At 42.2% G+C, this 15182-nt stretch overlaps 1 protein-coding gene across 1 annotated transcript in view; it reads left to right on the top strand.

Moving 5' to 3' along the window:
* The first annotated feature begins 7033 nt into the window (after positions 1-7033).
* The window catches only part of LOC126324287 (glutamate receptor ionotropic, kainate 2-like), a 241491-nt gene continuing 233342 nt past the window's right edge, over positions 7034-15182 (top strand). The window contains exon 1 of the mRNA XM_049994947.1: positions 7034-7200. The gene's annotated coding sequence lies outside the window, so the exon portion shown is untranslated. The remainder of the gene's footprint in view (positions 7201-15182) is intronic.

Below are 15182 nucleotides of genomic sequence, written 5' to 3'. Positions count from 1 at the left end.
CACATCCACAACTGTAACACAGAGGTTGACTCTATACAGCATCTTGTTAGACTCCGTGAGGTAGCTTATAGATCCAGAACTTGGTAGAATCATGTCCATAGTTACAGAAACATGACAAATAATATTTTATAATTTAGTGATTTAAGAATTATTGTTTTATAATAATTTTTTAATTATATTTAATGTAAAAATTAAAAAGTTTTATATATGTATATATATTATTATCAGTCTGAAAAAATAAAAGCTGATTGGTGAAATGTGTTGTCTTGTTGGAGAAAATACCTTTGCACGAGCACTGATTCTGTGGACTATTTTTAACATCGCTCGTTGCCGACTTCGGAGTAGCTAACATGGTGGTTCCGGATTAAATTCTTGGCAACTACGCCAAATTTTATACGATCAAATTTGCCTGGGCTGTAATCTATCCGCTCAGGTGAAGTCAACTGAGGAGTTACTTGTACCATCTATTGATGTGAGATCAGCACTATGCACTAGAATGTGAACCAGTCAAGGATCTGTTCAATACGGAGAGATAATAGGACCACTAAAGCCGTATTAACCTTAAGCTCGATAATAGTAAGAGCCTGTTAAACAGAAAATCAGCATGTTTGTAAACACAGGTGTCAACTATTACATTGCGGAATGCTCATAGACAAAGCTATGCATCTCTTTACGTAACTAGCCGACACATACCACGAACGGCGAAATAGAAACAAAACAATGTTCCTTTTAAACAAAAGCCAAAAAACAACTACAAATGTAAAACTGGCTAGCTCACATGAACATCAAGATAAGAAAGGTTACGCCTGCAAGTGAAAGCAAGACAGACAAAAATCATGAGGAAGAGCGATAAATTTCCAGCAAGTTGACTGGCGAAAGGCATTCTTTACGTCAAGTAAATGAAGTAGCAACGTTGAGAAATGTTTTAATTAGCGCTTCCATTTCAAACTTGTGTATCAACAAGAATTGCTTTAATGTAAGGAGATATACAAAAAGAAGACTGCTGTTTCAGTAACATCGTCACAATTCCTTCTCGTAAAGATGACGCTATTATCATTGTGGAACCTCACACAAGATACACCTTAATCGTTGAACATTCAAAATAAATGGGAATAATTATTTACGAATATGTTATTTTAAATTTTAAAAGTGATTCCGTTTTGGACACTCAGACCACTAATCTACAAGACCGGAAATAAAAAATCAAGAAAGAAGTAATCGTAAAAGCGATATGCGGATTGCGTGAAGCACAGTAGCGCCCCTGGACCGTAATACGCTTCGAGAGAAGTCGTACATTAAAAGCTAGCGCTTGGCAGTCCACGTGTGTGAGCTATTCTTAGACAAAGAAGTCGGACACATAGAAACTGCAGATGCGGAAGTTCTCTCTATCGGCACTGGACATTTCTTTTCCAGCGTATCTAATAATTATCTGAATGGAAAACAAAGTTCATTATGCTACTAATAAATAAACTTCGAGTAATCACGGAGAAACTGCTGATAAAAATTAACGTACCTCACAAAGAAACCGTTGGTGGTGCAAATATCTCTGGAACAACGTGGCTGTAAATAACATTATCAAATTCAATAATTCACTGCTAGCAAGAGTGTACACACATAGCTCCTTGAAGGATGCTTTGCTTGCACAACAGAATTCGAAAATCAGGAATCCGGAAAGGCTTGTGCAGACTCCTGGGTAAGCGTCTACCAATTAGGCGAACTAAAGACTCCAACGTATATAAAATCATCGTCTCTAGGCCATAATACTGATTAATCCTTCCACATATCACTAGTAAATGTATTTTGTACTCAGCTTTTTTGGCTAAGAGGTAAACACCATTATTCAACGCGAGTTATTCTTAATGTAATGTGTATCGAGTACCACTCTCTGCTTTCTGTTAATTCCATACCCACATTTAAGCACAAAAACGTAAGAGAACGCTGTGCAAGCACTACGGTTAGATTTTTTCACACATAAGCAAGTGAAGCGAAGGGGCAGACATCTGTTACCTAAAACGACTGCTGTACAATTTTACGTACCTCAGAAGTAACCTTTACACTGCTGTTTATAGGACACTATATAAACAGAAGCCTAAACCGCTCTTTAAGGATGAGTAGAGAGGTATCTTAATCAATACTGTTAATCTTTCCTTACCTTTCTTAAGAATGACAAGATATTTTACCTACATTTCATCATTCGCTTCCACCCTCGCGTCTGCATCAGAATCAGTTATTCACGCCAGGAGTTGAGATATCCCAGTATTAACTTCCAGTCGATTTCTGGGCCACAGTCCCAACCTCTGCTTCATCCGTCATTAGTCTTTATTCTGTAGTCGTCTTTTGAAATTTTGCCATGCTTGCGACAGCATGGTGCTGTTCTAACTTGGTTGTCCTGCCCATATGGGCTTCAGAAATGAAATCTACGTACACACACGTGTCGCTTCCTGAGCACCCGTCAGCTCACTTACTCAACTCACACAGAGCGAGGTGGCGCAGTGGTTAACACACTGGACTCGCATTCGGGAGGACGACGGTTCATGCCTTCGTCCGGCCATCTTGATTTACGTTTTCTGTGATTTCCCTCTATTGCTTCAGGCAAATACCGCGATGGTTCCTTTGAAAGGACACGACAGACTTCCTTCCCTAATCCGATGGGACCGATTACTTCGGTGTTTGGTCCCCTCCTCCAAATCAACCAACTGAACTCTGCTAAACCTCGGGTAACTGTAAAACTAGCGACCCATCAGCGATTAGCCGGAACAGATGCACTATTTGCTCCACCGCTTTTGAACGTCAGTCTCAGTTTATTCTTCCTCACTTATCAAATGCCAGAAGGAAGATCATTGTGGCGAGCGTGTGTGTAAGCAGTTAAAGCTGCCCAAATGAGTACAAATGAAAATATTTATTTAGCACAACCAAACAGATGTCTCCTAAGTGTATGTACGAGTTTGGTGACCTAGCGGAGGCCATCAGAGTGAGCTGTGGGCAGTTAACTGACAGCACAAAGACTATTTTAAAAAGTGCTCACGCCACCGCGGTTCTGAATGAGGAGGGAGTTCTTACGCCATCGTCACGGTTTTCTTTCAATCAGTTTTTGCCACAAGAATTTCCGTCTTTAAAACACGTAAGCAACGCCCAGAATGCACCCAAGCAAACATGTTCTAGCCACTCGGCTATCAAGGCGGTAAGCAAATAATGGTATGCACGAGTGCAAACAAGTTTCTCACAAGTCAGTAGTGAAGTCCGAAACCGCGTCAGAACCCAGTTGTGTAGTTCTCCTCTGGTCCAATATGAAAGCGGCGGGCCTGAGACAGCGACAGCGGATGAGTCTCATCGCGGAGTGTCATCTTCGTTCTCCTTTCCTTGTGTGTGGCTGGTGGCTTCTATAGCCTCCTTGAGCTATTGTGGCGTTAACATTCCTCTCTAAACCTATTTTGCTACATTTAGTAATGTCACAAATCTACTCAGAGGCTGTCTTTTACAGACAAATCATATTTCGTTTTCCAAGAATGAACAAGTAAGACATAGCTTTATTAAGGAGAATATCCTAACACAAAAACTACACGCTATCTTTCTCCCCAGTTGCTATTCTTCCGCGGATGCTAAACTTGCCTTCAGGTCACAAACGTGGCTTCCTTTTATTCGGCCTACCATGTCATATACTGCCCAACAAAAAAAGACAAAAAGAAAAAAAGAAAAATTGAAGAATCTTTCATCATTTACAAAATCGAATGAAATTTACCGAGAACTTGGCAGCAGGAGCCCACTTTCCAGTATGACATTCCACGCACTCTGGCCTAGACCCACACACTGATTCCGTTGGTAAATGTGTCAGAAAGGAGTTATATCTTATGCTGAGGCAAGAACGCAGACAGTTCATACAGACAGGTGCCTTGTGAGGACGAACATTGTCCTGTTGGAAATTGGCACCACGATGCTGTCGAATTAGAGGTAGTGGTTGTGGACGCAGAACGTTCGTGACGCACCGTTGTGCTGTTACAACTCCTTCAATCACTACCATACGTGAATTCAGGTCACACCTAATGACCCCCACGCCACTCCCTAATAATAACACCCCCCGCCTCGCCAAAACATAGGAAGAAAGTTACTTCTCTCCAGATCGCTGCTATTCTCACTGACGATGGTTATTTGGGACAGTAAATAACCAGGACTCAGAGATAGACACAGTGTCACACCATTCATTACCAGTTAATGATTCCCCGCTACGGCATCACTCGAAATGCAGCCGTTTGTGTTATGTTTTGTAAACGACAGTCTAAGCAACGGTAGTTCCCTTCTCCGACTGCTGATAATCTCCGGTCACTATTATGAGACACAGAATGTTCTGTTGCATGCTCTCGCACGGCAGGCGCGGATGGGAAGGTGATAATGATAGGCTTGGCTAATAATACGGCGAACTTCCCTTGAGTTGTCAGAAGCGATCGACCGAAAATTCGACGACCATAACCGTTCCTGCCCTCATGTTCCTATGCCCCAGCGTGGGGCAACTGTCACACCCGAATGTCCACCAAATCTCGATACTGCACGATTCGGTCAGCCGGCCAAATGGAGACTCCCAGTGAGGCCCCTTTGAAACTCTGTGAGGTGCTGATAACGCTGTCTCACATGAGGACGCGGCGTCTGCGTGTCCTGTGATCACTCAACATCTGACACTGATCATGCCCCTTATACAGGGTGTTCCACTGATAGTGACCGGGCCAAATATCTCACAAAATAAGCATCAAACAAAAAAACTACAAGGAACGAAACTCGTCTACCTTGAAAGGGGAAACCAGATGCCGCTATGGTTGGCCCACGAGATGGGGCTCCCATAGGTCAAACGGATGTCAGCTGCGTTCTTTAAAATATGAACCCCCATTTTTATTACATATTCGCGTAGAACGTAAAGAAATATGAAAGATTCAGTTGGATCAATTTTTCGCTTTGTGATAGATGGCGCTGTAATACTCACAAACGTAGAAGTACGTGGTATCACGTAACATTCCGCCAGTGCGGACGGTATTTGCTTCGTGATACATTCGCCGTGTTAAAATGGACCGTTTACCGAATGCGGGAAAGGTCTATATCGTGTTGATGTATGGCTATTGTGATCAAAATGCCCAACGGTCGTGTGCTGTATATGCTGCACGGTATCCTGGACGACATAATCCAAATGTACGGAGTGTTCGCCGGATAGTTATGTTGTTTAAAGAAACAGGAAGAGTTCAGCCACATGTGAAACGTCAACCACGACATGCAACAAATGATGATGCTCAAGTAGGTGTTTTAGCTGCTGTCGCGGCTAATCCGCACATCGGCTGCAGACAAACTGAGCGAGAATCGGGAATCTCAAAAACGCCGGTGTTGAGAATGCTACGTCAACATCGATTGCAGCCGTACCATATTTCTATGCAACAGGAATTGCATGTCGATCATTTTGAATGTCGTGTACAGTTCTGATACTGGGAACAAGAGAAATTACGGGACGATGACAGAATTTTTGCACGCGTTCCATTTAGCGACGAAGCGTCATTCACCAACAGCTGTAACGAAAACCGGCATAATATGCACTATCGGGCAACGGAAAATCCACGATGGCTTCGAAAAGTGGAACATCAGTGACTTTGGCGGGTTAATGTACGGTGCGGCATTATGGGAGGAAGGCTATTTGACCCCCATTTTATCGATGGCAATGGTACATTGTATGCTGATTTCCTAAGTAATGTTCTACCGATCCTACTACAAGATGTTTCACTGCATGACAGAATGACGATGTACTTCCAACATGATTGATGTCCGGCACATAACTCAAGTGCGGCTGAAGCGGCACCGGATCTGACGCCCCGGATTTCTTTCTGTGGCGAAAGTTGAAGGATATTTGCTATCGTGATCCACCAACAACGCCTGACAACATGCGTCAGAGCATTGTCAATGCATGCGCGAACTTTACGGAAGGCGGACTATTCGCTGTTGAGAGGAATGTCGTTACATGTATTGCCAAATGCATTGAGGTTGACGGACATCATTTTGAGCGTTTATTGTATTAATGTGGTATTTACAGGTAATGACGTAACAGCATGCGTTCTCAGAAATGATAAGTTCACAAAGGTACATATACCACATTGGAACAACCGAAATAAAATGTTCAAACGTACCTACGTTCTGTATTTTAATTTAAAAAACCTCCCTGTTCGTCTAAAATTGTAAGCCATATGTAGTTTCTACTATTACAGCGCCATCTATCACAAAGCGAAATAAGTGGTCCAACTCAAACATTCATATTTTTTTACGTACTACACGAATATGTAGTAAAAAATGGGTGTTCCTATTTTAAAAAACGCAGTTGATATCCATTTGACCTATGGCAGCGCCATCTAGCGGGCCAACCATAGCACCATCTGGTTTCCCCCTTCAAGCTAGACAAGTTTCGTTCTTTGTAGTTTTCTCGTTTGACGCTTATTTCGTGAGATATTTGGCCCGGTCATGATAAATGGACCACCCTGTATACCTCACAATACCTGGCAGTAACGCTGAACACTAACAACGAAGATGCATCTTGATGACCGTACTACCTGTCACAGAAAATCGCAGCTGTAATCATTTACAAGCTCACCGATAATGCGTACAGGCGTGAAGGTACATTAGTGTACGACCGTATCTTCTGGGTGTTTCGCTTTTAAGTGAGGCAGAGCGTTTGACAATCAAAGTTGCTCAATAAATACACACACGGTCTCTGCTTTTGCCACTAAAATCGCCGTCTTCACAAGGGTGGCAATCTACAATTGACATCAAAATTTTCTATTTATTTTACAAAATAATGAAACACTAGCGCTAGCACATTAGACTTCCTGTCGTTTCTCAACTTCGTGGAATGTTTTCTTCGCCAGCCACGTGGATCCCCGTACGACAGACTGGTTTTGGCACATTAGAGTAAGCTGCAAGGAGCAGTTCGATGAGTGATGACGACGCGGAGTGTGACACAAGAGTTAGTTTGCCAGGTGGGCGCTATTAGGGGAGGCGAACGCGTGCGCATTGGGTCCACTCGCCGGCCTCTATGAATAGCGACAGGGCAGGCGGCTGTGACAGTGGCGCGGCTGCGGCCTGTCAGCGAGTGCATGCCGTTCTGTGGCTGCCTACAGCCAGGGCCTGCGGCAAACCAGCTGACTCAGCAGCGCGTGCTCGGCGACTGCTGGTGGACTGCAGGTGAGTGAGGAACGACCCGCACACTGATATCTTCAAAATGGTCCCAAGTACTATGGGACTTAACATCTCAGGTCATCAGTCCCCTAGAACTTACAACTACTTAAACCTAAGGACATCACACACATCCATGCCCGAGGCAGGATTCGAACCTGCGACCGTAGCAGCAGCGCGGTGCCGGACTGAAGCGCCTACAACCGCTCGGTCACAGCGGCCGGCCTCTGATATCTTCCGTCACTCCTTAGCGCCTCTGATATCTTCCGTCACTCCTTAGCGCCTCTGATATCTTCCGTCACTTCTTAGCGATAAGAATCGAGCGCTTCATTGTTACCGTCGCATCGTGGAAAGAATAGACAAGAATTCTTATTTTACCGTAAGGCATCGTTGGGTTCTATCAATGCCACACACGCGCAGTTCTTCCTGTGCTGTCTACGAATCCCTCGTCATACCCATCCTACTGCTATTGAGGTGACTTACCACTGTTTAAGCCCACTGGTAAACAGCCTGTTGCACAGCGTATACGAACCTCTACGGCCCACTGTAGCCGTTTTTCACTATGGCGACAAGCAAAAAGGAAAACTGTAGTGTCTATTGTATTATCTTATCCTTCACGAAAGACAAAAGTAGATAACCAGTTTTACATCCCAATTTCACCTCGTTGTAGACCATTAAATGTTTAATGTTTCCTCCTGTAGACGATTATAGTTTTATGGACTGTCAGACCTGGCAGTTATAAAGCTGAGAGGAAACTGACAAGTAGTGCATCGGAACTTTTTATTCTTTTCTCAATATTGGTTGCGATATTACATGTCATGCGTATTATTCCGTCGACTTTCCGCTTCGCTGACTGTAGTTGCTACTCTCTGTCGCTAGAGGGCTCCGAATTGGAGTGTGTAACACGGCAGTGTGTAACGTAACTGTGTGTCGGTGCATGAGAAACAGTGTGCTGTAATCGAGTTTCTGACCGCAGAAAACGTACCTCCACGCATGGAGTTCCCCCTCCTTCAGCATGATAACGTCAGACCATACACGAGAAGAGGTTAGGTTGTGACTCCGTCAGCAAAAACAAACATTCGACAGTATCAACAAACTGGTCACTTGCTGGGAAAAATGTATTTGTCGTAAGGGCGACCATGTTGATAAATAAATTTGTAGACATGAAGAATAAACATGAAGAATGTTAATAATGTTTCTTTTGTTTAAAAAGCTGTTAGATATTTCACATACAAACTCAGCTTGTCCTCGTAAGAGTTTTACAGTTACGGTCGCAGATTCGAATCCTGCCTCGGGCATGGATGTGTGTGATGTCCTTAGGTTAGTTAGGTTTAATTAGTTCTAAGTTCTAGGCGACTGATGACCTCAGAAGTTAAGTCGCATAGTGCTCTGAGCCATTTTTTGAAGGGTTACAGTTAGTACTGGAGATAGGCTCACTATATGAATAACACCGCTGTTAATGGTTGTCAGCGGCGAAGTTACACCTTAGTTGCCAGTTATTGGAAGTATAAGCATACAAACTTTTCCAGAATTAACTCCGAAGAGATGTTGGTCGAAGGCAGTAACTATTTACCTCACAAAATCATTGTCAACAATTCCGCTTATCTTTCTATACTCCGAACAGTAGTGCATATCTTCCTGTATTGTTCTGCAGGATTTGACAAAAATGTGCCAATACCGAGAGAAATGCATGCTTGCACATAAAGACAGATACTAGGCAAGCCTGCAGGTTGCGCTCTTGCATCTGACCAGGAACGGCACCTGTGCGATGCCCTCCAATACACTGGACGTATCAGTTGTGGTCAGAACAGTATTCTGTGTAGTCGTGAGTGCTTTACGCCGTGCCTAAGTGAACTCGAAGATGAGCAAATTGTTGATGCTAATGTTGTGTTCTTCTGTAACAGCGGAGACCGATGTGTTTGGTGTTTTAAGAGGCACCGTATCGAAGATTTTTACAGCGTATAGGGCAAACGAAAAGTCACAACGCGGGCGAAAGTGTTTGTTGAGTGATTGTGACAGACAAAGAGGATTTTGACGAAAAATAAAATGACGATAGCTGCAAACGTCTCTGCAGAACGAAATGTCGTACTCGTCTAATCCCGCGCGGCCAACCGGAATTCCAGAACCACTAATTGGTGATCCGAGCGCCCTTATTAGGGGTACTTGGCATCTAAACCATATTACCTGGACGGTGATGCAACAGAAGAATGTTATGTGGTCGAACAACTTCACACTTTTTGCAACCGAATTATGTCAAAAAACATGGCGTAGGATCGACAGTGATTTGGTAAGCTTTGTCGTCCTATTCCATGGGCCCCATGGGTACTCTGCAAGGTCTCATTACTGCCAAAGGTTATGTGACCATTTTTGCCGATCAATTTCATCCTACTGTATAATGTCAGTTCCCCAGTGGTGATGTTGTGTTCCATAGACGAAAAGAGCTCTATTTACACAGCTTTCATAGTCCAGGACTGGTTTCGTGAGCGTGGGGATGAACTGCCCCATCTCAGCCTGGCCACCACAATCATCAGACCTCAATATTACTGAGCCTTTGTGGTCTGCTTTGGAGAGAAGGGTGCGGGATCGCCATCATCATTACCTGAACTTGCCACTATTTTACAACAAGAATGGTAAACGATTTCCTTGGAAACCATTCAGAACCTTTATTTTTCCTTCCCGAGAAGTGTGGAAGCTGTTTTGAATCCTACACCATATTAGGCATGTTAATGTGTCGTGTTTTGTTTGTTGTCATTGCCCCTGTATAAGCATTTTCTTAAGTTGGGTGTTTAAAACGATCGAATTTACTTTCTATAACAATGGCCATTTTTGGTGTACACTGCATTGTGCAAACATAAAACGCCTCGAAATCCGGAGACAGAAGAGATGGAGAGTGGACAAGGGAGGTAACGGTGAGCACCTGAGTAGCATGGGCAACGAAGCTCAGAGATATGTCGTCAGGCGCTGAATATGGATCTAAAACCAGCAACGAATTTACTAAACCAATATTACTCTCTTGTTCATACTTCTAAGTCCAGTCCTTTTGCTACAAAAAAAAGCTGTCCTATAAATATCAGAATAAATTATTCGTATTGTTGTTGATCGTCTCAAGTAAAACTTTATGAAACAGTTTACCTTTACTATTACTTTTTTAATAACTTGAAAAAATATTAAAATAAATTTTACACACATGTTGCTAATCATCTCCAGTAAAATTTTCTAAACAGAATGCCCTTAGCTATCACTTTGTTAATGACATGAATTTTTTGTAAATTTCCAGACTATAAACACACGTAACGTAGATGATGTTTTTGTGATGTTAAATGGAAGCGCTAATAATACTGACGTCTTCGCACAACGGATATGTTCTGTTCATCCAAGAATAAACTTCACCACTGAAATAGAGGAGAATATCTCTATGAGCTTGTTGGACTTAATAAACTTTAAAACTAACAGTAGGTACACATTCGGTATTTTTAGAAAAACTGCATGTACTGACAACATTATTGACGGTAAATCTCTCCACACAATTTGATGCAAGAGATCGTTCCTTCCGTCCGTAGTTTACCGACTTATCCACCTGCCATCAGATAATAAAGAGTACGTAAGTATACTAAAAAAATAGCAGAAGCCAAAGAGTAGATAGAGAGCTTTGTCAGACGTCCAGACAACAAAATAAAAAAAGAGCAATATAAACAGTAAACAGTAAGAAGAAATTTGTCCGGGTGACATATTGCGGACAAGTCACTCAGCAGTTAGAGAAGAAATTAGAGAACACAATCGTCAGATGCGGATTTCAAATAAATATCACTCCAAAGTCGCAGTTTAGAGATAGTGTAGGTGGCAAAACGTAATAAGCTTTTGAACTTGAGTGTTTGTGGAATACAATCAGTAATTGTGACAAGTTTTGTCTTGGACAGACGGGCAGTAATGTTGACAATACCTTTAACAAACACACATATACACGAAACAGAACTGCATTTTGACAGCCTACCGCAACTAACATTGGTTGTACACACTGTGCCTGAGGGACGTCTATTGGATCCTTTGGAAGAAATAGAGATTTACGAGTACGTAAACAGGAGACGCCATCATTCCAAACTTCTTAATGAACACAATGAATTTGCTTTGCTACGTTTTCCCTTTCCTTACTTTCTACTTTCTTATGTCGCATTTTCCTTCTTTTCCTGCTTTCTTTGCGTGTGTGTTTCAGTTTTATTAGGTCTGTCTACATTCGTTCCCTTTAATGCGTGTCAGGGCGCTGATGACTTCGACGTTGAACGCCCATAAGCCCCAACACACACACACACACACACACACACACACACACACGAAGCCTAGTTTTCATTATGTGGCATACTGTTGATGTTGTATACCGGTGTAGCTCTGTTCATCCCCCGATCCTGTACTGCCCACGTTGCCCTTTCTTGGATTCGGCGAGCCAACTGTGTCCTCAGCCTTCTTATAGCTTGATCCGTTTTGCACCCATGTCAGAAGCGTGGAACACGAAGACAAAAAAGGAGCAAAAAACGACTACCCGTTAACCCAAGTCGACGGAAGGAAATGCAGCTAAAAACGAACTGGAGAAAGGTCCATTATCGTGTTTTGATATGTTGCTTTCCATTAGCTTAATACTTAACACGCAACTAACAATCAGCTTTCATAAAATGAAATGTCATTATGTTACCTTTAGTTAAGCTTTAGAGCTTTTATTGCTTGTGTTTCTGATACCATGTCTTGGATCCGCACTTGGTATGCTCGCTGTGCATGTGATTTTTTATCTTTTGACATCCTGCTGTCAATTGACTTTATTTTACTGCATATTTCACAGACACTTATTTGAAGCTCCATTTTATGATGCAACCTAATATTTCTCTTTGGACCCATGTTAAAAGTCTAGCTCTTTCTTAAAGTGCATTTTAATGTATTCCGTTTAGTTTTATGCAGAATGTCTAAGATCAAATTTCTGACTTTTTATCATTGCATATCGCGTTCCGTCAGCGACATCTAGCGGCCTTGCCTCCTCAGCTGTTTGCACCGTAGTTGTAAGCATAGTTCGCCAGCGACGACCCGACATTACGGGTAATACACGTTGACGATTTTATCATTTTTACTCCATGTGATGATGTCACTTACGGATATATATTTTGTATGGTTACTCTGATTACATCCTGAAGACAAATAATTTGCTTACATTTCAGACTAAGTGTACCTTGTAATACTTGACAGTCTACTATTGGATTGGAGCATAAATAGGTAGCTTTTTTCTATAAGTATAATAAAGACAACATATAAACGTAATAGAGACTTTAGTCATTAATAATATATTCTCCTTCACTATTCATAACAGTCTGCCAACGCCGGGGTACCTTTTAAATTCCGCAACTGTAGGAACGACGTGGTTTTGAGGCGAAGAACTTGTCGAGTCATGTTCGGAGCGCATTTTCATCCGAAAAGGAAATTTCTTGAAGGTTGTTCGACAGAGAGCGGACAAGGTGAGAATCTGAGGACGCAAGATCAGATGAACAAGATAGGTGTGGAAGGACTTCCCAACCCAATTCCTGAATAGTGTTTTTTGTCAGTCTAGAAGACTGCGGACGGGCGTTTTCATGGAGCGGTATCACTTCACGCAGTGTTCCTGGTAGTTGTTCCTGCATTGCTTCTCAAGAACGCCTCAGATGTTAACAATATATGTCAGTAGTGACAGCTAGACGTTCCTTGTGCGGGAAGTTACTGCTTTGTTTGGGCTCAACCATTCCTTTCTTTTCGTTATGTTAGGATAAAGGCACTATCTTCACCAGGAACGAAACAGGATAAGAACCAATAGCGATACAGGATAAGAATGGTCGGTGTTATTCACGAGCCAATTGATGATGAACAAGCAGAGATGTACATATGGCCACCCACTGATTTTTATGATTTTGGCTTAGAGCATGGGGTACCAAAGCGCCTGATTTTTTAACTTTCCCCATTGCATGCAAACCTCGCACGATGGTGGAATGTTCAGAGTTCATCACACCTGCCACTTCTAGTGAACACTGACGTGGATCATTGCGGATTAATGAGTTTAAACGATCTCCGTCAAATACCGAAGGTCTTCCTGGACGTGGAGGGCTACTATTGTCAAAACGATCCTCCTTAAAACGAGAAAACCATTTTCTTACCGTGCTTTGTCCATTGGCATTGTCCCGACACACGACGCAAATGTATCTGGTTGCCTCCGCTGCCGTCACCCCTCTACTGAACTCAAACACAAGAATATGTCGGAAATGTTCCGACCTCTCCTCTTGGCACTTCACTTTCTTGCGTCCACAGCTCCACTCTCTATCTCCAAATGACAATATGTAAACTCATATAGCAACAGTGAACTGCAAATAAAAAAGGCAATCGATAAAAAAAACCATAGGAACCGGAATACCAACATGCAAAATGAGACCGCGGCGAACTTTTGCATCAACCTAATATTACCTACATTACGTCATAAATATGCACATTTTCTCTTGTCACGTCAATCTGAAGATGTTCATAATGACTTTTGCAATCAGATACTGTAGTGATAGTTGTAAAAATTTCATAATATTGGATCGCTGTCACTTTCATATTAACTGTCTGCCGTCACTCTAAGGTTGTCTTCCTCTAAAGACTTCGTCATCGACAGGAAGTTAAATCGTTAGCTTACTCAGCTTCCTTCCTTCCAGAACACTGCCCCGCTCATTTTGTTACCGTTTCTACAATGGCAGTGAGATTTACTCTTATATCAGAACAGTCGTCGTGTATGCACATTCTCTGTTAACGAAAGCGCTTTCCAATATGTTAGTCATTTCACATGGCCAGCATTATCAACAGAGTTGTCACTCAATCTAGATGTAATTTACGTGACGGATGTTCAGTCTGGGCTGCGTTATTGGCTACATTCATTGATGCAAACAGCCGGCTCTTACCTTAAATGACGCTTAAATCTCCCGTAATATTGTGTCTATGCAAGACTGCAGAACTAAATTATAACTGAAGAATGTTATACGAGGATCAGAAATAATTGTCCAAGACACTATTTGACAATATACATCCAGAATAATGCGTGAATAAATTTTACTGTCATGTGGGACCATATCTTCACAATGCTTTTACCCATTGGCGAATTATACGACCATTGTGTCTTCATTGGTAGAACTATTTACGGTGAAATGGTTTCCACTGACTGTTCATCGTTAAGCGGTGAAATGATGTTTTGTACAAAATGCGAATATTGTCCAAGCAATAATTATGATATGATGTGGAGCCAGGAATCTTATAAGCCGAGAAATATTCACCTACAGAAAAAATTTGTGTGAACGTGAGATAATACGCAACTGGCTCCCTGCTAAGGCGAGTGTTTGCTACAACTACACCATCACGTCAGTTGACACGAGAGCAACGGTTCGCAAACCACCTTAGAGATCCCATACTTCTCTTTTCTTCCTGACGTTATGCAGAACTGCAGTTTATATGTGAATCTGGCACTTGTTTCCTTGGCTGCATGCCGCCTCTGATGTCACACTCTCACATTAATCTACAGGAAAGAATGTCATGTACGCCACCTGTCTGCTGATCATTTGAAATGTTTTCTATATGCCTTCGTGATTGAACCTCTTCGTACGAGGGCTCATCAACAAACACCCAAACTAATTTTTTTCTTTAGCTTCCGTGATAGTTTCCTATCTGCACCATGAATATTTGAAAACAGCTGGTATTTATGTATGAAATCCATAGGTGGGAGCACACTGTATCGGAAGGTTAGCAGTAATCCTCTACTTTGTATACACTCTTTGCATTTCGCATGCCAAATAATGGAGGCGACGCGACAGGACAGTACGGCGCAAGAAAAGTTTGTGTTCGTTTAAGCCATACAGCCACTGAAAATTACGAAAAGCTGCAGTAAGTGTACGGTGAAGATGCACTACCTCTTGCGACAGTGTTTAGGTTATTCAAGGACTTCACTTGTCTGTGTCTAGTAA

Source organism: Schistocerca gregaria, chromosome 2 (genome assembly GCF_023897955.1).
Source record: "Schistocerca gregaria isolate iqSchGreg1 chromosome 2, iqSchGreg1.2, whole genome shotgun sequence".
NCBI classification, from domain to species: domain Eukaryota; kingdom Metazoa; phylum Arthropoda; class Insecta; order Orthoptera; family Acrididae; genus Schistocerca; species Schistocerca gregaria.
This window is presented reverse-complemented; position numbering and strand designations above follow the sequence as displayed.